This window comes from Otolemur garnettii, unplaced genomic scaffold, assembly GCF_000181295.1.
Source record: "Otolemur garnettii isolate 467f Iridium unplaced genomic scaffold, OtoGar3 scaffold00045, whole genome shotgun sequence".
In the NCBI taxonomy this organism is placed as follows: domain Eukaryota; kingdom Metazoa; phylum Chordata; class Mammalia; order Primates; family Galagidae; genus Otolemur; species Otolemur garnettii.
Window position 1 is genome coordinate 4,615,849 of NW_003852440.1, and position 22,148 is coordinate 4,637,996.

General features: G+C 43.5%; 1 pseudogene; it reads right to left on the bottom strand.

Moving 5' to 3' along the window:
• Window positions 1-1,840: 1,840 nt before the first annotated feature.
• On the bottom strand, window positions 1,841-4,346 carry LOC100940824 (annotated as a pseudogene).
• Window positions 4,347-22,148: the final 17,802 nt, after the last annotated feature.

Below are 22,148 nucleotides of genomic sequence, written 5' to 3' on the forward strand. Positions count from 1 at the left end.
CTACTTGGGAGGCAGAGGCAAGAGACTCGCTTGAGCCCAGGAGTTGGAGGTTGCTGTGAGCTGTAATGCCACGGCACTCTACCAGGGGGACAGCTTGAGGCTCTGACTCAAAATAAATAAATAAATAAATAAATAAATAAAAATAAAAATGTTATTCTTAGAACATAGGGAGAAACTACAGATGCCTGCCACAATACCCCTCTAGTGTTTCTATTTTTAGTAGTGACAGGGTCTTGCTCTTGCTCAGGCTGATCTCAGACTCCTGAGTTCAAAGAATCCTCCTGCCTCAGCCTCCCAGAGTGCTAGAATTACCTAGGTGAGCCATCATGCCTAGCTCCAATAGAGGATTAATATCCAGAATCTACAAGGAATTCAAACAACTCAACAGCAAAAATACAAATAATTTGATTTAAAAATTGGCAAATGGAATAGGGGGCAGAGCAAGTGGTGAACTAGAAACAACTCCCTATTAGCCACTCATAGCGCAGGGGAAAGAGAACTCCAGCCATTTCTGGCTGGGAGGACCTACCTGGAGCCATCACTCTGGGCACAGTGAAGCAGTGGTGGACCACAGGAGCCAGCAAGGAGGTCTGAAGTTGAAGAAAAACAGCACAGATGGTGAGTGTGTGGACAGGTGGCCTGCCCACAGAGGACTGGGGACAGGAAGGAGCTGTCCTGTAGTTTTTTGATTTGAGGCTAAACTGCTCACTGGACCTGCCTTGGAACACTTAAATGAATGGATGGGCTTGAATAGTGTCCAGCAGCTGGGTTTAAACACCAGGTGGGTTGGATCTACCAGCAGTTTGACTACTAGCCGGGATGCCAAAGGGAGGGCCATGTGGGAGAAATAGTCTGCAGGGTCCTGGTGCAAGGCAGGCTCTGGCACGCCTGCTGAGCTGGGGCTTCCACTCGTGTGGAGAGCCGAGCAGCTCCCACATGCCCAGGGGTTGTTGTCAGGGGGCATTGAGATGTGCCACCTAAAGAATCTGGTGAGAGCTTTAAGTTTCCAATCCCATAGAGACTGAATGGTGACAAAACAACCAGACCCTGATTGAGGGCAACTAAGTCGGGAAGACAAGACCAGAGCTCCATGGCAACTAGAGAGTGGTTTCTGGCACTCATAGCTCACAACAAAACCAGCATGTGTTCTCTGTCTCTTAACACGACAGTGCCACCTGGGGTCCAGGCGATGAATTGTTATGTATATATTATTTTTCCCCCCTTTTCTTCTCTTTTTGTTGATGTGGGGTTTTTTGTTTGTTTGGTTGGTTGGATGTATTTTTATTTTTTCATTTTTACTCACTTCAATAGCAAGAGTTCGGTGGCACCTGTGGCTCAAGGTGTAGGTGCCAGCCCCATGATGGGTTCAAACCTGGCCCCAGCCAAAAAAACTGCAAATAAACAAACAAAAAAAGCAAGATTAATTCTCATTTTTGTCATGGTTTTTGAGCCCCTTAAACTTTCTTCTTCATTTCTCGCCTTTTGTCTCTCTTTTTGTAGAGATTCTTCCACTTTTCTCATTTTTCCCACAGAAATTTTTATACAACAGTTAAGATATCCTTCTTTTCCTTTCTTTGTCTTTTTTTAAAAAATCTCATACAAACATAAATATATTTCAATTATCTTTTAACTATAAGTAAATTCAAATGGACTGTTATAAAACAGAATGCTATACACAATTGTCTATACAGATCATAAAAACAAAAACCAGGATATTTAGTGGGTGCTGGTGGTAAAAACTACAGGGCCAAAACTTGCCCAACTATAAACTGGAGCCCAGTATGGCTTACCGAACCTACCCTATCCCTAATGATTTCTTCAACCTTTGGACCCTGAAAATTCAGGATTTTCTCCTTCCTCTGCGAGCTTTGGTCTGTGTCTGGCTACCGAGCTGGACAGTCAGTTGCTTTTTAAAGTCCACTAAGCAATCTCTGGCTTCTGAAATGGAAGCAAAAGACTTGATAGGAGACTCATTTAAGTTGAGAGGCAGGGGAGAACTCCGCCTCTCTCTGCTACAGCCTGTCTCTCCTCCTCTGGTGAGGGTGCCCTGAAGGTTCCAGTTTCTGAAGACTTGGTCTTTATCTCTGCATCTACAGTCTCGTGCTCAGAATGTTCCAAGAGACTGAGGAGTCCTCCTTCACTATGGCCTCTTTCCTTGGGGTCCTCAGCCTCTGCTGCCACTTTGCCTCCACAGTTAAGCGTGCTCTACCACTCCCTCCAGACCCATCTCCTTGGTCACCCCTTGCAAGCTGGAGACAGGAGTCCACATGACACTGATATTGTCTCAATGGGACCAGGGATTTACAAAGACAATACTTGTCATTCTGTCGATGTCTGAAGAAGCTTGAGCAGCTGTCCCACTGTCGCTTGTGATCTTGGCCTCTTTTTGTCTCCGAGTTGATACTGTATCTTGCTCCATCAAACCATTGCAGTACGTGGCATGTCACTCAAACTCTGTGGGTGGGAAGCCCTGGTCACAGAGTGGGCAGGATACGTGGGTACTGGTCGAGAAGGTAGGAACAGGTATTTCCTTCCTGGCATCTTCCTTATGACCAACCCCCTTATCTGTTGCTATTATTCTTACTTCATCTGAGGTCACTCTGCTACCTGGAGAGACTTCTCTTTCAAGGTCAAGAATTTCAGAGGAACTTAGCTGTGTCTCAGGACAAACAGTGATTTCTTCTCCAGAACTCCCTGGCATAAGAATTGAGCTTCTCTGATTGGTCAAAGTAGCAAAGTAGCAGTAGCAGTGCTTTGTGAGGCAGGTATAGAGTTTCCCTCTTTAGAAGTTTTTTCAACAAATAGCCCCTAGGAAGACCGACCATGACTGGTTGTTTGTTCTTCCTCCAACAACAGTTTCTCTTTCAAGCTTCCAACAGCGCTTTCTTGACAATCCTTGGTTTTTGAGTGCCAGACAGATGCCCCAAACTCCTGCCTTTCCTCTTTGGTTTCATCTCTCGTGTCTTTTGAGACGCCTTCATTTTTTTCACTAGCCTGATATCCTTGACCACATTCATTCTGGCTCAGAGGAGGTCCAGCCTTTGGGTTCCCCAAATCCGTTTTTTTTTTTTTTTTTTTTTAAGCTGCCTCTGAGCCATTTTTGGGCTTTTTTTAAAGGCAGAGTCTCACTATGTCACCCTCAGTAGAGTGCTATGGCATCACAGCTCACAGCAACCTCAAACTCTGGGATTAAGCAATTCTCTTGCCTCAGCCTCCCACGTAGCTGGGACTAAGGCACCCCCCACAACACCCAGCTATTTTTTTGTTGCAGTTGTCATTGTTGATTTTAGCTGGCCTCGGCTGGGTTCAAACCCAGCCTCAGTGTATGTGGCCAATGCCCTACCCACTGAGCTACAGGCATCACCTATTTTCAGTCTTTTTTGATAAACTTTCAGCTGGCAGGGAATCGCCTTGGTTTATTGGTTAGGGTCTACTCCAGCAGGGCAGAATGAAATACCCCAGAAGTAGTGTGCAGTGTCACCAATGTCCTGGAGACCTCTGGATCTGCTGGGGTCAGAGGTAGACAGTGCCTAAATGTGTCCCCCCTACCCTGGGCATCTTTGAAAACACACACACACACACACACACCCCAGTACTTTCTGGTGGCTTCCCACACTGTGTGTGCTCAGCCAAGTGGCCAGTAGATCTGTCAAAACATTTAGCGTTCTCATTCTCAAACACTGACTGGCTTGACTGGTCCCAGCTTCCTGAGTTGCCAGAGATCAGCTCCTCTTCAGTATTTTCAGTGTGGCGCCAAGGCTCCTCCCTTCCTCGACCTTGTTTCCCTGACTGATATGTGGGCCTTTAAATAGTGATGAAGGTGCCAGCTGCCATATGCCTGTAGGTATCTGGGGAAAAGTGGGGCTAAGGACAAACTTTTTTATTAAGAGGACTTGGTAAGCTATCACTTACCAAGAATTACATAATGTGATTGATTAAGAAAGGTTTTTCTTTGGCTTTAACCAAATGTTGGTTTTTCCTTGGAGATAAGAGTATTTACTGTCTAATTTAACCTCTTTAAAATCACTAAAGGAACCAGAGCATTTCTAAATATCTACTTTCAACAGGAGATCCCTCTGCTACGGTAATGCTCAGTGAGCAGAAGGCGTCAGAACAGGGAGACTCGCCTTCAGTGGCCCCAGAGTCTGTGGTTTTTGTCTTGGTGGGACTGTGAAGATGGTCCCATGGCCAGAGGTCGAGATCAGAAGGCTGACAACCATCCAGGCTTTCAGCAATGGCTTTCCTCAAGAGTTCCTCTTCTTCCTCCTCCTGCTATTGGCCTCTCTCGCTTCCCGCTCACTCATTTTGGGAGCCAGAACAAACTGTTCTTCTGTCATCTGGGCAATAATATGTCATTTCATTTCAGATACCTAGAAAGAGGATACTGAACGCTCCCAACAGAAAGAGATGATAAATATTTGACCTGATGGATATGCTAATTATCCTCATCTGATCACCATATACTGTATGAATTTAAACATCACTATGTACCTTGTAAATATGTACAATTTTTATCAATTAAAAAATTAAATAACTACAGAAAAAATTTTTTTTTGAGACAGAGCCTCAAGTTGTCACCCTGGGTTGAGTGCTGTGGAGTCACAGCTCATAGCAACCTCAAACTCCTGGGCTCAAGTGACTCTCCTGCCTCTGCCTCCCAAGTAGCTGGGATTACAGGCACCCACCACAACACCCGGCTATTTTTTGGTTGTAGCCGTCATTGTTGTTTGGCAGGCAAGGCTGGATTAGAACCCACCAGCTCAGGTGTATTAAGCCACTTGAGCCATAGACGCCGAGCCAACTACAAAAAATTTTTAAATGAAATTAAGTCTCTGTTTCCCTAAATAATGGTATTTTTATTGCACCCCTTGTTCTTCCCTATCTTGACAAACACTTTGCTCTGGGTTAAGAGAAGCTATAAACGAGGGTTCCTCAAATCAAGCCCAAGTAGGAAAATAGAAAGATATTCTGGTATGCTAATGCAACATTAAGTAATTCCCTGTGTTGAAAGAATGACATTTAAAATATGCATTTGGCTCAGTGCCCGTAGCACAGTGGTTACAGTGCCAGCCACATGCACCAAGGGTGGCAGGTTCAAACCCAGCCTGGGCCAACTAAACAACAATGACAATTGCAACAAAAAAATAGTCAGGTATTGTGGTGGGCACCTCTAGTCCCTCCCAGCTACTTGGGAGGCTTAAGCAAGAGAATCGCTTAAGCCCAAGAGTTTGAGGTTGCTGTGAGCTGTGACACCAAGACACTCTACTGAGGGTGACATAATGAGACTCTATCTCAAAAAAATATGTATATATGCATTTTGAAGCCAATATTTTCCAGAGGAAAGAATTCTGTGCACTATATAAATACCTAGAGGAAGTGAGACTATTAAGTTTTTTAAGCCACAGAGATAAAGGTTTTACTGTCAGAGATAACTCTGTGGTATAAGGATTCACCAGGCTTTGTGATAGAAACCCTTTATTGCAAGAGTTTAGAATGTGGTCATAAAAGAGCCCACTAACACTGGGTACCTAACCAACAATTGACTCTAGATAGTGCTAAGAACATACTGTTTTTCATTAGGAACAAAAAATGGTTCCTTTGTAGCCTGAGTGTCTTGAAGGCTTTTGGCAAAACTTTATTACTATGAATCTCTTTTACTGGAAAAGCATATATCTGACATTTATCACCTTGACTCTTTGGGGAGAGCATTACTGATGAGTTTTCAAGCTTGTTTTGTAGGATATAAAAGCTTAGGAGAGTTAAGCCATTTTTTCTTGGCCACTGCTATGAAGACAAGCTAGGAACTATGTAACCTGCAAGGGTGTTCCACGAAAGGACCACAGTTCCAAGACAGTCCCCAAATGCCAGAAGAGCTGGGAAACAAAGGAATGAGGCAGGGATATCCAGCTTGTTGGTAAAAGATGCTTTGTTGGGGAAATTACAGATGGAAATGTGGTCTTGGGTGGCCACAAGACAGGTAGATCTGGCTCAGCGCCTATGGCTCAAGTGGCTAAGGCATCAGGCACGTACACCCAAGGTACGTACACCTGAATCCAGCCCGGGCCCGCCAAACAACAATGATGGCTGCAACCAAAAAATAGCCGGGCGTTGTGGCAGGTGCCTGTGGTCCCAGCTACTTGGGAGGCTGAGGCAGGAGACTTGCTTGAGCCCAGGAGTTGGAGGTTGCAGTGAGCTGTGATGCCACAGCGCTCTACCCAGGGGGACAGCTTGAGGCTCCTGTCTCAAAAAAAAAGACAGGTAGAGCTCTGTCTCCTTACTCCTCAGACCCAGGAAAAGGGGATATGTGCTCTACAGAGATAATTACAGGCCACCCTCCAGAACAGGAGAGAGTGCTATGTGCATCTTAACCTGTAATTTGTGCAATAACATCAGGTTGACATGTTCATACACAGGCACAGTGTCTAATAAAGCAGGAATCACGAAGCACTGCAGGGATTGAAGTTGATCAGAAGTCAACATGACAGATTAGCATCCAAGATGGAATCACCTTTGTCTCCACAGAAGTCAACAGCCCTTCGCTGCCACCTCAAATTTCAAGCTTCGGTGACATTTCAGATAGTGTAGAAAGTAATGAAATGTAAATGGAAAGAAAAATAGGCTTTAGCATTCCTGAACCTATGGCAGGTCTTTCTGGATTTGAATAGAAATCTTAATTTCAATTTTCAGCATTTCACTTTTGTTCAAAGATAATGCTTCAGATGTTTTCATGAGCCATGAGTATGAGCAACGTTTGATGGATAAGAAGCCATCTCCACCAATTTGTACAGGTGGAAATGGATCTGAAGGTTATTCTTCCATTCCCCGAATATTTACAGATCAACAATTGTGCAGTTATGTAAATGACAGTGTAAGTCCCAGCCCTGACAGAACCTTTAGGCCGGTGAGGAAATAAGATAACCACACACTCAAAATAAGAATATAAGGCTGTGCATTATTAAATGATAAACGAATGGGCAGCATGAAGTAGCCACTAACTTTCTGAGAGGAAACTATCACTAGAGAATAGGGAGGCATCATTGCTCGAGTAGGGGCTGCCTGCATTCAAATCCTGGCTTGGCTATTTGCCAGCTCTACGACCTGAAGCAAACGGCTTTACTTTTCTCTGCCTCAGTTTCCTGATCTGTAAAAAGCTGAGATGAGACTGGGCGATAATGTAGAAACAAAAACTGACACTTCCTCTTTCTTGGATGTTGGGGGTTCTGGTTCCCCAAACCCAGTTGACCTAGTTCAATTACTCACCTGACCTAGAAAGTTCAATCAAGGCATGGTGGTAATTGAAAGGAAAAATGAATGGAAACAGAAATAAAACTGGAGCAGCACAAGCAGTGTGTATAGAAAGTAAAAGTAACCCGCACGATTTTCAGAGTAACAAAGAGAAATTTTATTTAGGAAGAAAAAAGCACAAGTGTAGAGCACTTCCAAAGAGAGCTGGAAGTGTGTTCCATTCCCAGAGGAGCGGAGGTCAGAGACGGCAGCACAAAGGTCATGCGGGTGTTTCAATATCCCCTTTCTCTCTGTTTGAAATTGGTTGCAACGTTTTCATTGGCCTCTCTGATCCTCCAGGCATTACTGCCCTTTTCTACTGGTCATTGATTATCTCTATTGGTCATTGGTCATCCAGGTTACTTCATACCCACATTCTTATGGGGCCTCCAGACTTGCTGGTTCAGCAGGCCAGGTTTTCCTTCCACCCCCCTTGAATCCTCTTTCTTGGTGTCTCTTATCACTTTCTGATATGATTAAACATTTTACATCCCATGGAGTAAAAAAAAAACTAGAACACTTTGCATCTGAAGTTAAGCCAAAAATAACAGTCCAATCCCCAAAATAAAATCTTGAATATTTTCCATAAAATCCCTTAAAATTTGTATCTTTTTTTTTTTTTTTTTGAGACAGAGTCTCACTTTTTTGCCCTGGGTAGAGTGTCATGGTGTCATAGCTCACCTCAAACTCTTGGGTTCAAGGGATCCTCTTGTCTCAGCCTCCCAAGTAGTTGGGACTACAGGCACGCCCCACAACACCCAGCTACTTTTAGGGACAAGGTCTCTCACTCTTGCTCAGGCTGGTCTCAATTCCTGATCTCAGTCAATCCCATAGTGCAATGTGTGAGCAACAGTGCCTGGCCTTTATCTCTTATTTTTGCAGTGCTGGCATCTGAAAATAGGTTGTAGCTTTTGTTTTGTTTTTTGGTTTGTTTATTTTTTTTTTCAGTTTTTTTTGGCTGAGGCCAGGCTGGAACCCACCACCCTGGCATATGGGGCCAGCGCCCTACTCCTTGAGCCACAGGCACCACCCAATAGGTGTAGCTTTTGTAAATAGAATAATCATGTGAGATTCATGAGTTTTTCCACCATAAACAGAAAGGTAAACTTTGTACCTTGGTAATTTTGGAGGTTTTATCCCTTTAAGTGCCTATGTTTGAATTTGGTGAAAAGCCTGAACTTATAATGTCTCACTCTCTTGTATCCTTTGCAAGTAAACTTTTTCTTTCCTTTTCTAAATGCTTCTGTCTCTGGGTCTTCCTTTAATAGTAATGACAGCGCCTCTCTCTGAGAGCTGTTGTAAAAATTAAATGAGCAAATGTTTATAAAATACTTAGCTCAGTTAGAGGCTTTTGTAAAATAACTAAGTGGAGTAGAATGAGGAAACCTTCCAGAGAAGAGTAAGAATGAGTAAGATTGAGATGGAAGGAGGGGGTGGCGCGAGGTAAGATGTGAGAGCGGGACTAAAGAACATTGGGGAACCTCCCTGGAATGGAACACAAGATTCACTGAGTGTGGCAAGAGAGATAACATTGATATGGGAGTGTCCAGTTTTGAATTAGATATGGAAGAGCCTGTTCTTGGTGGGGAAGAGAATAGGGAGTCAGTGATATGTTTGTGCGCAGTGAAATGACTTGGCCATAACTCTGCTGTAAGACGACTTTTCTTCCTAGAACAGCTCTGGAAGCCAGAGCCACTGCTAGTCCTGAATTGCTAAAGTTTCTTTGTTTTGCAAGCTGCCTGCTGCCTTTGCTGAAAATGAAACAACACTGCTTCCTACCCACTCCCTGCAACCTCATACTGTCAATGGCTGCGTTTCCTGGCAATCGGCTTAGAGGCCACAATCGAAGTTATTTTGCAAACTAAAGAGAGAAACCACAATTAGCTTCTTTAGTCAGTTCTCAGCATTTTCTCCTGCCCATCTTATCTGAGGTCAAACCACTTCAGCTCATCATATAATACCTACTGGCCCGGTGTGTACTGTGCAACCTTCACTGAGTGCTGGTTCTAGGACTCTACAGCCACTAAGCATAACACTAACCAAGAAGAAGAATTCATTTATAGGCCAGCAAACTCAAACTATTAGTCTGAGGTTGGAGTCTTTGTGTTTCTACATTTTGTTTTTGAGCTTCTGAAATTCTATATTTCCTTCTTAATTTGATTTTCTTTTTCTTTTTCTTTTTTCTTTTTTTTTTTTTTTTTTACAGTTTAATGTATTTTAATAGCGCTTACAGGAACAGCACAGAAGACAGACAACATTAAAAACATGTACTTGCATGTAGGACAACTCAGAAAAGTATAGTGATGGATGGAATCTACTGTATGATAAAAACGCTACAAATACCATTTAGTTGCCGTCAATAAGAAATTTACTTGTTTTAAAAAAATCTAAATGCTGGCATTGTCCAGAAAAATTTAACAGGTTTATTTATAATTGTTATAAAGTTGCACTGCTGAAACTTGTTCACTGAAACATTTTGACTCGCTTTAATGCTGCACATCCCCACATTTTGTATTAAAAATTCACACACAAATGAAAATGGGAAAACTGCCAATACCTGATTTCTGTCCCCTATTTTTTCAGTCGCGATCATATGCTTAAGTATCTTTTGACCCTATGGGGGGAAAAAAACCTAACGTTCAGAACTACCAATAACAGGAAGAAGAGAATTTTTTTTTGATAATGAAATGATTTCCCATCAGAGCAGACTCTTAAGCACATTCTCCACGTATGCAGTGTGCTAGCTGGATGTCTTTTGGCATAATTGTTACACGTTTGGCATGGATAGCACACAGGTTGGTGTCTTCAAAAAGGCCAACCAGATAGGCCTCACTTGCCTCCTGCAAAGCACCAATAGCTGCGCTCTGGAAGCGCAGATCTGTGTTAAAGTCCTGAGCAATTTCTCACCCCAGACGCTGGAAAGGAAGTTTGCGAATCAGAAGTTCAGTGGACTTCTGATAACGTCTTATATCACGGAGTGCCACAGCACCAGACCTGTAGTGATGAGGTTTCTTCACCCCTCCAGTAGAGGGCGCACTCTTGCGAGCGGCTTTTGTAGCCAGTTGCTTCCTGGGTGCTTGACCACCGGTGGATTTGCAGGCAGTCTGCTTTGCGTGAGCCTTGGTATAAAGACCTCTTTACTTACCCCTCTTCTTCGGCTGGAGCTTGGAGAGCTAGAGACGGCGACGGCCTTAATTTGATTTTCTAATTTCAAAAATTAAAATATTAAAAAATTTGGGCAGCACCTGTAGCTCAAAGGAGTAGGTGCTGGCCTCATATACCAGAGGTGGTGGGTTCAAACCTGGCCCTGGCCAAAAAAAAAAATTCTTTTTTTCATTTTTATAAATGAAAAGACAGGTTTTCACAATTTTATGCTAGTGAAAATATTCACTTACCAGTATCTTTGACCCTACCTGAATAATCTCATCCTTAGTGTTTTTCTGTCTCTGTAAACAAGTCCATAAGCTTTGCAGGTACAATTAAGGGAGTGTAACTGCAGTAGAAACTCCATAGTTGAACTCCTCCCTACATTGATCACCTTCTTAAATTGACCTAATTTTCATAGACCAGACATGCACCACCTGTATTCGGTGGAAATTCCATATGTCGACCACCTCCATACATTGACCAATGAGTTACGATCCCTTGGGTGGTCAACTCACAAAGGTTCTATTGTATTTACCCATAACAGTGACAATTTACTTGGTAGCTAGATTAAGTGATTTAGTCAGTTCTTCCTGGAAAAGGAGCATTGAGTTCTTGTCCTAATCTTGACGGTACCTCACTACATCCTCTCAGACAAGACACTACATTCAATAAGTCTGATTTTTCTCATTTGTAAAATAAGAGAGTTGAACTAGACTAGACAACATCTTTTTTCCAGCATTAAAATTCTGTGATCTATTATCTCATATTCATTAATTAATCAAGATGCCCTAGAGTAAGTCATCATTATCTGTGAGCTACACTGATTATGATAGAAAGCTTTTGACACGGCACCCAGGGTTCTATGACTCCTGGTTTCATGCCCTATGTAGTCCCCTCCCCTTTGGTGTGGGCTAGACCCAGCAAATTACTTTCAATCAATAGTATACAGAAGAGGAAATATAATGTCACTTTTGTGATTAGATAGAATACTGCAGTGCCAACTAATGCTACCCTGATTCTAGCAACCCGGAGTTAGAGCAGACTCCACATGCAGTAGCCCTGGGTAGAGTTCTGTGGCATTATTGTAGCTCATAGCAACCTCAAATTCTTAGGCTCAAGTGATCCTCCTACCTCGGTCTCCTGAGTAGCTAGGACTACAGGTGGCTGCCACAATGCCCAACTAGTTTTTCTACTTTTAGTAGGGGCCTTACACTTGCTTAGGTTGGTCTTGAACTCCGGAGCTCAAGCAATCCACCCATCTCAGCCTCCCAGAGTGCTAGGATTACAGGCGTGAGCCACTGGGCCCAGCTGACTCCATAGACATTAGGGCAGAATCCCCAACAAGACTGCCTACATGTCAGAACAAGTTTGGAATCCCCAGGACACTGGCACTTCTGAGCAACAGGATACAAATTTGGGGAGATTTCACTTCCCCCTCAGATTTAGTAATTTATTAGGACAACTCCCAGAACTTAGAAAACTGCTATACTTAAAACGTTGTTATGGATACAAATCAGGACTAGCTGAATGAGAAGACATAGAACAAAGTCAGGAAGGGTCCCACACAAAGAGTTTCTGTGTCTGCGTCCCACGGGATCAGGACACATCAAGTGTGTTCATCAGCCAAGAAGCGTAACTGAACTTTGGTGTCCGGAGTTTTTATTGGCATCTCATTTATTGGCACTAATATAGGCATTACTGATTAATCACTAGTCACGTGATGTGTTCAAACTCAGTCTCCCCTCTACTCCCTGGAGCTTGAACTGGAAGTTCCAACCTCCTAATCTCATAGTTGGTCTTTCCAGCATAGCAAGCCCTATCCTGAAACTCTACAGGGCCCATTTTGAGTCATCTTATTAGCATACACTCAGGTTTGGCCAAAGGGCTCACCATGAATAACAGAGACACTCTTATAACTCAAGAAGTTCCAAGAATTTAGAGGTTATCTCCTAGGAACCAGGACCAAAAACAAGACAAATTCATTATTATACAATATTAGGTTATAAAACATTTGTGACTGCTGTCTTGCTAGGAGAACATCGCTAACTGGCTTTGATGAAGCAAATGGCAAGGTATTGAGGAAGGCCTCATTCAACAACCCTGGAGGAATGGAATCCCATCAAGAATCATGTGGGTGGCTCGGCACCTGTGGCTCAAGCGGCTAAGGCACCAGCCACATACACTTGAGCTGGCGGGTTCGAATCCAGCCCGGGCCCACCAAACGACAATGACGACTGCAACCAAAAAATAGCCAGGTGTTGTGGCGGGCGTCTATAGTCCCAGCTACTTGGGAGGCAGAGGCAGGAGACTCACTTGAGCCCAGGAGTTGGAGGTTGCTATGAGCTGTGATGGAGACAGCTTGAGGCTCTGTCTCAGAAAAAAAAGAATCATGTGGGTGGGCAATGCCTGTGGCTCAGTGAGTAGGGCACAGGCCCCATATACCGAGGGTGGCTGGTTCAAACCCAGCCCCGGCCAAACCGCAGCAAAAAAAATAGCCCGGTGTTGTGGCAAGGGCCTGTAGTCTCAGCTCAGGAGGTGAGGCAAGAGAATCACCTAAACCCTAGAGTTTGAAGTTGCTGTGAGCTGTGACACCATGGCACTATACCAAGGGTGACATAATAAGTCTCTGTCTCAACAATAACAACAAAAAATAACTCAGACAGCAAACTACACATGAATCGCCCATTGTTCCTTACTGTCACAGACTGTTTCCCCCTGAAGTTTTTAACTACTGTCTATTTCTATGCCATTATTTCCAAAGAGGATATAAGATGTCTCAATAATTCTTAAATACACTATAATCAAATTAAAATAAAACTAAATGAGTAAACAGGAGTGAAGAGACTATAAGTGTAGAAAAGATATAATGGGCTCGGCACCTGTGGCTCAAGTGGTTAAGGCATCAGCCACATACACCTAAGGTGGCAGGTTCGAATCCAGCCCGGGCCCGCCAAACAACAATGATGGCTGCAACCAAAAAATGGCCAGGCGTTGTGGCGGGCACCTGTGGTCCCAGCTACTTGGGAGGCAGAGGCAGGAGACTTGCTTGAGCCCAGGAATTGGAGGTTGCTGTGAGCTGTGATGCCATAGCACTCTACCCAGGGGGACAGCTTGAGGCTCTGTCTCAAAAAAAAAAAAAGAAAAGAAAAGATATAATGAAGCCAGAAGAAAAATAAAAGCCATGAAGCTTTGTTCACTGGGTAGAGGTAGAAGCAACAAATGTAACTCTGAATCTTCAAGATTCTAGGCAAAGAAAAATATGTATGATCCATTTTGAGGTTCACAGTGTTCTCAAAAGTTAAAGCAATTGATTGCACAGGAAAGAATAATTATTCTTGGTTGAAGCCAGAGGAAAATTTTTCTGTAGTTCTCACAAAGAAAATGCTGTATAGCATGGTCATCAACCACCTCAAAAATATCTATAAATGGCTGAAACAACGCCATCCAGTTTCCTGCTGATGGCACGATGCCTGCACAAATTTTAGAGTAACTAGAAAAATGGATGAAATGCCTTGCTTCTCTCTCCTTTTTTCCTTTTTCCTCTTTGTTTTTCAACATTTTAAAAAATTCCCCCTGCTCTCTGATATCTACCCTTTAGTGGTAGGAGTGATGATCAAAAGCTGTCAAGTTGGGGGCTGAAAATGGAAACCAAGGATGATTAATGGCTGTCACAGAGAGACGAAGGGGGGGCAGAAAAGGAGCACAAATAAACTGCTTCCTTGGTGTTGACGAAGTCATCTCCTCCATAGAGGTGTGCCCTTCATTCCCTACCACACTCGCCAAACTTTAAATTCACTATTAGGATGCACTAGATTTTTCTCATATCTTCTCCTTTTGCAGTTACAGTACGATACTTTTAATTTTTTTTTCTCTTAATTCTAAACCCTCCAACACCATCCTCAACAGCTCAGCTGGAAAATGTCCTCCCTGCCCTATGTATCTATTTGAAGTCTCTGGCTAGCCTATTTGAATGCTTGTTATTTCCTAGATCCCAGTGACCTTATAAATGAAGCTATTGTGTAATTATGGAAGAACTATTAAAAATAATATCAGGAAGCCAAAGGTTATAAAACAAAGACATGAGTAATTCCTTTGGTCTGTGATCTTTAAATGGTATCCATAAAAGGCTAAGCACTTAAAGTGAGGCGGGATGAGGCAAAACACTGCACAACTTCTTCCCAGAATGTCCTTCAGAGGTCAATGCTTTTGGCTAATTTCATGTGATTATCAGAATAGACACCAGTTGTCAAAGGTGAGGACTAACCCCTACCAGGAGGGGGACATCACACAATCTGGATAAGTGACCTGTGCAATTTGAAAACACATAATGTTATATTATTTTATGTGGGTAAAAGGAAAATGCATACTTTTATTGTAAAAATTTTTGAAAGTAATGTTCAACACAATTGTCTTAACTGTGGCAAAGACAGAGAAATAATGATTCTCAAAGTCGTAAGAGGGGAAACAAGGACATGTCTGTTTATGGATTTACTCAGCATTTCAGGACAGGACTTGAGATTTCTATTACTATAAAAGATAATGAAAAATATATAAAAGAAGGCATGAACTTAAAAGCTAAGAAATATTATACTAGACAATGGACCATGTCTAATTCATGTTTTTCTTTCATGAAACATGAAACCCAAGACTTATGATTCCATTTAAACAAAGCTCTAGAACAAATAAATCTAACCTGTGGTGATAAAATGAATATTAGCAGTTGCTTGGGGAACAGGGGTGTGGGAAGTGGAAACTGACCAGGAAAGGAAACTTTTTTTTTTTTTTTTTTGCAGTTTTTGGCCAGGGTGGGGTTTGAACCCACCACCTCTGGTATGTGGGGCCAGCACCCTACTCCTTGAGCCACAGGCACCACCCACAAGGAAACTTTAAGGTGATGAAAATGTTCTATATGTCAACTGTGGTAGTGGTTATATGAGTATATATATTTGACATTACTCATCAAACTATACAATGAAAATGTGTGCATTTTATTTTATGCAAATTATACTTTTATTAAGCTGATTTCCAAAGGAAATGTAATACCCCCCTCACCCCAAACCTGCTCCTCTGGTTTTCCCCATCTCAGGAAATGTCAGCGTCATTCTTTCATTTGTTCAGATTTTGGAGTCATCTTCGACTCCTCTACTTATTTCATTTATATTTATTTTCATCTACATTTGAAGGATATAATCTGACCTCTTCTCATCCTGGCTCAAGCCACCTTCATCTCTTGCCCAATATAAGAACCTCTGAACTGGTCTCTCTGCTCCCACACCTTCCTGGCTCCTCTCCTATTCTACCTGCTGTAACCTGAGAGATCTAGTCACAATATTTTTGTTCATGGGACTCCTCTGTTCAAATCCCCCCAATAGCTACCTTTCTTACTCAGTATAAATTCCTGCAGGGGAAACTGAGCCCTCATCTTTAGCATAAAACTTACTTCTTACTTGAGAGACCTAGAGAATCATGAGAATGGCACGTGAGTCATGTATGTGCAGATCAGAAAACTGGCCTCCTGGAAAAAATGTGTATGTGAGGTGTGGCAGTAATAATTATGGTAAAGATTCTCTAGCTTTCAAAGTTCTCTTGATGCTGGAGACAGAGATTGTGCTCCAGGTCTGCAGTTCTGCAAAAACAAAAGTGGAGGCATTCTATCTGACCTCGTCCATCTCCTCCCTAGTCGGCGCTAATGTCCAACAAGCAGCTTCTGTCTACTTCTTTCCGTTTGTGATAATAAATACATGGACCCGAGGTTTACTTGGGAGGGCTCCTCCCACCGTCCCTCAGTCCTCTCTCCAAGACCCCTCATCTGGTGACCCCAAACCCCTTCAAATTCCAAAGTGCTTATGTAGCCTGCAAGACCCTACATGCTCTGTCCTCAGCCCTCTCCCTCATGTTCACATATTCTGTCCCCTACCACATGCACACACCCCTCTGCACATCTTTTTTTGTTTGTTTTCTTTGAGACAGAGCCTCAAACTGTCCCCCAGGTACAGTGCCGTGGCATCACAGCTCACAGCAACCTCCAACTCCTGGACTCAAGTGAGTCTCCTGCCTCAGCCTCCCAAGTAGCTGGGACCACAGGCACCCACCACAACGCCCGGCTATTTTTGGTTGCAGCCATCATTGTTGTTTGGCAGGCCCGGGCTGGATTCAAACTCGCCACCTTAGGTGTATGTGGCTGGTGCCTTAGCCAGTTGAGCCACAGGCGCCGAGCCCTTCTGCACATCTTTCATAATTTTCCTATCTCACTGGGCTCCAGCCATACTGTCCTCTGTGTGCACCAAGCACACTTCTGCCTGTCAACCTTTGACTAGTTGTACTTTTGCCTTCAGTAACATGGACATTCTCCCAGATATCCTAAGGCCTCATCAGGCTTCCCTATCTAATAGTGTTCCCTAATACTCTCTATCACTGGGGATCATGCTTTATTTTTCCTCATAGAGCTTATCACCATCTTATACATGATACATTTTTTACCTCCCCTACCTTAAATGTATTTTGTGTGTTTTATTTCCTGCAGTATCCTAAGAGTAGAACACATTAAAGATGATCAATACAGGCCAGGCCAGTGCTGTAATCCTAGCACTCTGGGCGGCCGAGGTAGGAGGATCGCTTGAGCTCAGGTTCAAGACTAACCTGAGCAAGAGTGAGACCCTGTCGCTATGAAAAATAGAAAAATTACGTAGGCATTGTGGTGGGTGCCTGTAGTCCCAGCTACGTAGGAGACTGAGGTGAAGGATGATCACTTGAGATCAGGAGTTTGAGGTTGCTGCTAGCTAGGCTGATGCCATAGCTCTCTAGCCTGGACAACAGAGTGAGAGACTCTGTATCAAAAGAAAAAAAAATCAATACATTTTTGCCAAATGAATTAATGAATCCCTTTTTCTTTCCTTTCAAGTCCTGAATCTATGAACATCTTAAAACTGGCACGGCGGGCGATGCCTGTGGCTCAAAAGGGTAGGGCGCCAGCCCCTATGTCCGAGGTGGTGGGTTCAAACCCAACCCTGGCTAAAAACTGAAAAAAAAACCTGACATGGCTAAAATATAACTCTTGATTTGTCTCTGCTAAAACCTGTGTCTCTTCTTAGTCTTCTTCCCATTAAATGGCCCCTTCAGTCACCCTATTGCTCAAAAATGTAGGAATCATCCTTGATCCCTCTCTTTACCTCATTCAGTCCATCAGAGATTCTAAACCTATCTCTAAAGTATACCCTAATCCATCTATGTCCTTATATCCCCACGGCCACCATCCTAGTCTGAGCCAATGTCTCTGCCCTGGATTATTCAAATAGCTTCTCTATAACATCCAAGAACAAATATTTTCGATGTGATATGTAGGAAAAATACAAAGAATTAAATTTGTATATTTTCATGTTTATAAACAGGCAAAATGTGAGTATAGTATACAAGGAATTGCAGAGAAGTGAAACTATCATTTTAGAATAACAGAAATAGAGGCAATTTGTTTTTAATATTTGTTAATGTTGGTTCAATAAATCCTAATAAGAAAAATTTTGTTCAAAACAAAATAATGTATACTCTGAGATCTTGTGGGCACTATTCAGCAATGTAAGCCTGAAGACAGAGTTTTCCAAACCTGCTGGACCTATTAACATGAGATCCCTGGATCCACCCCAGATCCACGGACTCCAAATCCCCAGAAGAAATAACAGGAATATTTTTCTTCAATAAGCACTGATGATGTGTCAACCACTAATTTAGGGCAATGAATGATACCATTGTGACTTGAAATATGAAATAGTCAGTGTATCCTGGGCACAGTGGCTCATACCTACAATCCCAGCACTTTGAGAGGCCAAGGTGGGAGGACTGCTTGAGGCCACAAGTTTGAGGCCAGCCTGGACAACATAGTGAGACTTCACCTCTAAAACAGAATTTAAATTTTTTTTAAAAAATTAGCCAGTCATGGTGATGCACGCCTATAGTTCTAGCCACTTAGGAGACTGAGGCAAGAGGATTGCTTGAGCCCAGGAGTTCAAGGTTACAGGGAGAGATATGATCATGCCACTGCTCTCAAGCTTGGGCTACAGAGTGAGACCTTGTCTTCAAAGCAAAACACAAAACAAAACAAAAGAGTCAGTATAGTCTTCCGTCTACCAGTTGATTTGCTCCCATAATTATATGTTTCTCATTTCTCCTTTCCCCCCTTATTAAAGAACCTCGACTTCATCCTTCTATGAGCTCACAAAGTAGCAATTGTTCTCAAGAAATTTGGAGCCTCACTTTGGTTCCTCAATTACAGGTAGAGAACAGACCAACATAGTGTTTATACAATCTGAAGAGAGAAAGAAGGAAGCTATTCTTGTAAGTGGCATTAAAATGATTGCAGAGAGAGGGGATAATAGCCGAAGGAAGTAGACAGGGACACAAATCGAGCTTCCTCTGGTCAGAAGGAGAGATGTCCCTGTTTCTTCATTTCCTCCCTACCCTCAGCTCAGGATAAGGGGTGGCCAGAACCCGTCCAGGAACCCAGCTCAAGTTTTCCAAGGCCAAATGCTGTGAAGAAGTTACCAAGGCAGAGGTGGTAACCATACATGCATTCACAGTGTGTGACAAGAGCACCCCAATGAACTGTGAGATGTAACAGGAAAGGATAAAGTGCCAAACGGGTCAAGCGACTCAGTAGTTAGACAACAGCCAAACTTCCATGGTGACACCAGGCAAGTTACTCAGCACCCTCCACTGAACTGGGCCTGAGCTTCCCCTATTCATCGTACTGGCCCAGCCTATAAGGTTAGGTCCCTGGTTTTCCATTTAACTCTGAGAGTTCCCAGCCCAAAACGTTATGAGCTCATCCAGGAATTCTAGTAGGTACTGTTGCCTTACCAACCCTCCCCTTTTGTCTCCTGCTGGTTTTTTTTTTTTTTTCTCAAGACAGTGTCTCACTGCATGAGCTGGGTAGAGTGCTGTAGCATCATAGCTCACAGCAATCTCAAACTCCTGGGCTCAAGAAATCCCCTTATTTCAGTCTCCTGGGTAACTGGGATACAGGCGCCTGCCACAATGCCCAGTTAATTTTTTCTAATTTTAGTAGAGTTGGGGGTCTTACTTTTGCTCAAGCTAGTCTCAAGCTCCTGAGCTCAGGTGATCCACCCGCCTTGGCCTCCCAGACTGCTAGGATTACAGGTGTAAGCTGCTACGCCCGGCCTTAAGATGATTTCTTAAACCGTAGTTTTGCCAAATGTTGCCCCAACCCACCAACAAAATGTTCTTTGACAAAAATATCACGGTCCAGTTTGCCAAATCCCTTGGGATAATGGACTGCTGGCTACTCCATCCTCAGAAGTCCTGTGCTCTTCATCCCAGGCCTTGTCACCACTCAAGTCATCGTAAGAGATGAGATACATAAAGGACACGTGAATGATGCTCAGGGACTTTCTGTACATGCGTCTACCTTTAAACAGGTAGTGTTCTCCAAAAAGGGTAGGCATGGGCACACACCCTAATGGACAACAGCCAAGCATGCACCTAAAACTTTGTAATAGCACTGAGGAGAAAGACACATTTAAAAAGATAACAACTGGCTCGGCTCCTGTGGCTCAAGTGGCTAAGGCACCAGCCACATACACCTAAGGTGGTGGGTTTGAATCTAGCCCGGGCCCACCAAACAACGACAGCTGCAACCAAAAAATAGCCAGGCGTTGTGACGGGTGCCTGTAGTCCCAGCTACTTGGGAGGCTGAGGCAGGAGACTCGCTTGAGCCCAGGAGTTGGAGGTTGCTGTGAGCTGTGATGCCACGGTACTCTACCCAGGGGGATAGCTTGAGACTCTGTCTCAAAAAATAATAATAAAATAAAATAAATAAAAAGATAACAATTGCTTATTTCCTTCAGAGACAACAATGCCTCAAGAAGTTTGGAACCCAGACAGGAAGGCAGGCATCTATCTCTGTAAAACCCCCCTCCTTGACCTGCCACTTTCTGAGATACATTAAAATCTAGCAAACGGGTCTGAACCACAACTGTTAGTGACTAGACCCCTTCACGTAAATTCAGAAATATTCCGGACACCTCCAAATCTTCAGACAAACTAGTTTTCTTCTATTCCTTCTCTTGTCCCATACCTCCAACTCTGCAATTCACGCTTCTCAGCTCTTGGCATCTTCTATTTAGACTTGCAGTAGATTGAGTGCTCTGTGGCTGTGTCCTCACTACCTAACGTGGTTCTGATGTTTTCCTGCTGCACCTGCTTCCAATACTCAGGCCTCCTCTCGAGGACACAGGACAATAGAAACATTGAAATGCTGTATGGTGTATTTTTGCCCAAAGTTTGCAGGCTTTTCTTCTTGATAAAGGTGCAGAATCATTCTGGCTTATTATTTATGGTCTAGTGCATTTGAAAACATAATGTCACATTTAGATGAAGCTCAGAAAAAAACAAAGCAGGCTCAGCGCCTGTGGCTCAACCGGCTAAGGCGCCAGCCACGTACACCTAAGGTGGCGGGTTCAAATCCAGCCCAGACCTGCCAAACAACAATGACAGCTGCAACCAAAAAACAGCCAGGCTTTGTGGCGGGCGCCTGTAGTTCCAGCTACTTGGGAGGTGGAGGCAGAAGACTCGCTTGAACCCAGGAGTTGGAGGTTGCTGTGAGCTGTGAAGCCACAGCACTCTACCCAGGGGGACAGCTTGAGGCTCTGTCTCAAAAAAAAAAAGGACCTTACAATATGTGGTCCTTTGTATTTGACTTCTCAATGTTTTCAAGGTTCATCCATATTGCCAATTTTTAATCAGCACTTCGTTCTTTTTTATGTGCCTAAATCAGTTATTACTGTGATTCTTGAAAAATGGTGGCTAGAGGAGGGAAGGGGTTTGGAGGGATCACTTCTGAGGTTTATCTTATAGGGGTACAGGTGAATCTTTCTAAGAGTAGAATGTGAACGTTTTAAAGCAATAACTGAGAAAATGACATGAAAGCTGTGTTGAGCAGTTTGATGGAAGTATTTCAGATTGCATGTGAAAACCCCACACTGTACCCCAGAAGTGCATCAATGTACATAGTTACCATTCAATAAAAATAAATAAATAAATAAATAAATTACACTCACATGGTAAAAAAAAAAAGAAAGAAAGAAAAATGGTGATAGTCTTAACTACATTTCCATCTGCACTTTTTTTTTTTTTTTTGAGACAGAGCCTCAAGCTGTCCCCCTGGGTAGAGTGCCATGGCATTACAGCTCACAGCAACCTCCAACTCCTGGGCTCAAGCGAGTCTCCTGCCTCCGCCTCCCAAGTAGCTGGGACCACAGGCGCCCACCACAACGCCTGGCTATTTTTTGGTTGCAGCCATCATTGTTGTTTGGCGGTTCCGGACTGGGGATTCAAACCCGCCACCTTAGGTGTACGTGGCTGGCGCCTTAGCCGGCTGAGCTATAGGCGCCGAGCCACCATCTGCACTTCTTAGGTGACATTATTATCATCATCCTTTGTCAGGAAGCGCTTTTTAAAAACTGTGCCAGTGAAATTCATTTTAACAAACAGGATTCCCTTGCTGTCAAGTAGTTATCAGTCTCAGATATTTATAACACGGTCTAAGACAACCACCTTCATTGGGGTTTGCAGGATTTTCCCTGCCTTCCACCTCAACAGCACCAAGTTGGGCTCGCTCCGCCTGTGAGCCCCAAGGCTCCGCCCCCCTCCAGAGCCCCCACCCCCGGCGGTCGGAGGGGGAAGTGACGCGCCGGAAGTGTCCCTGC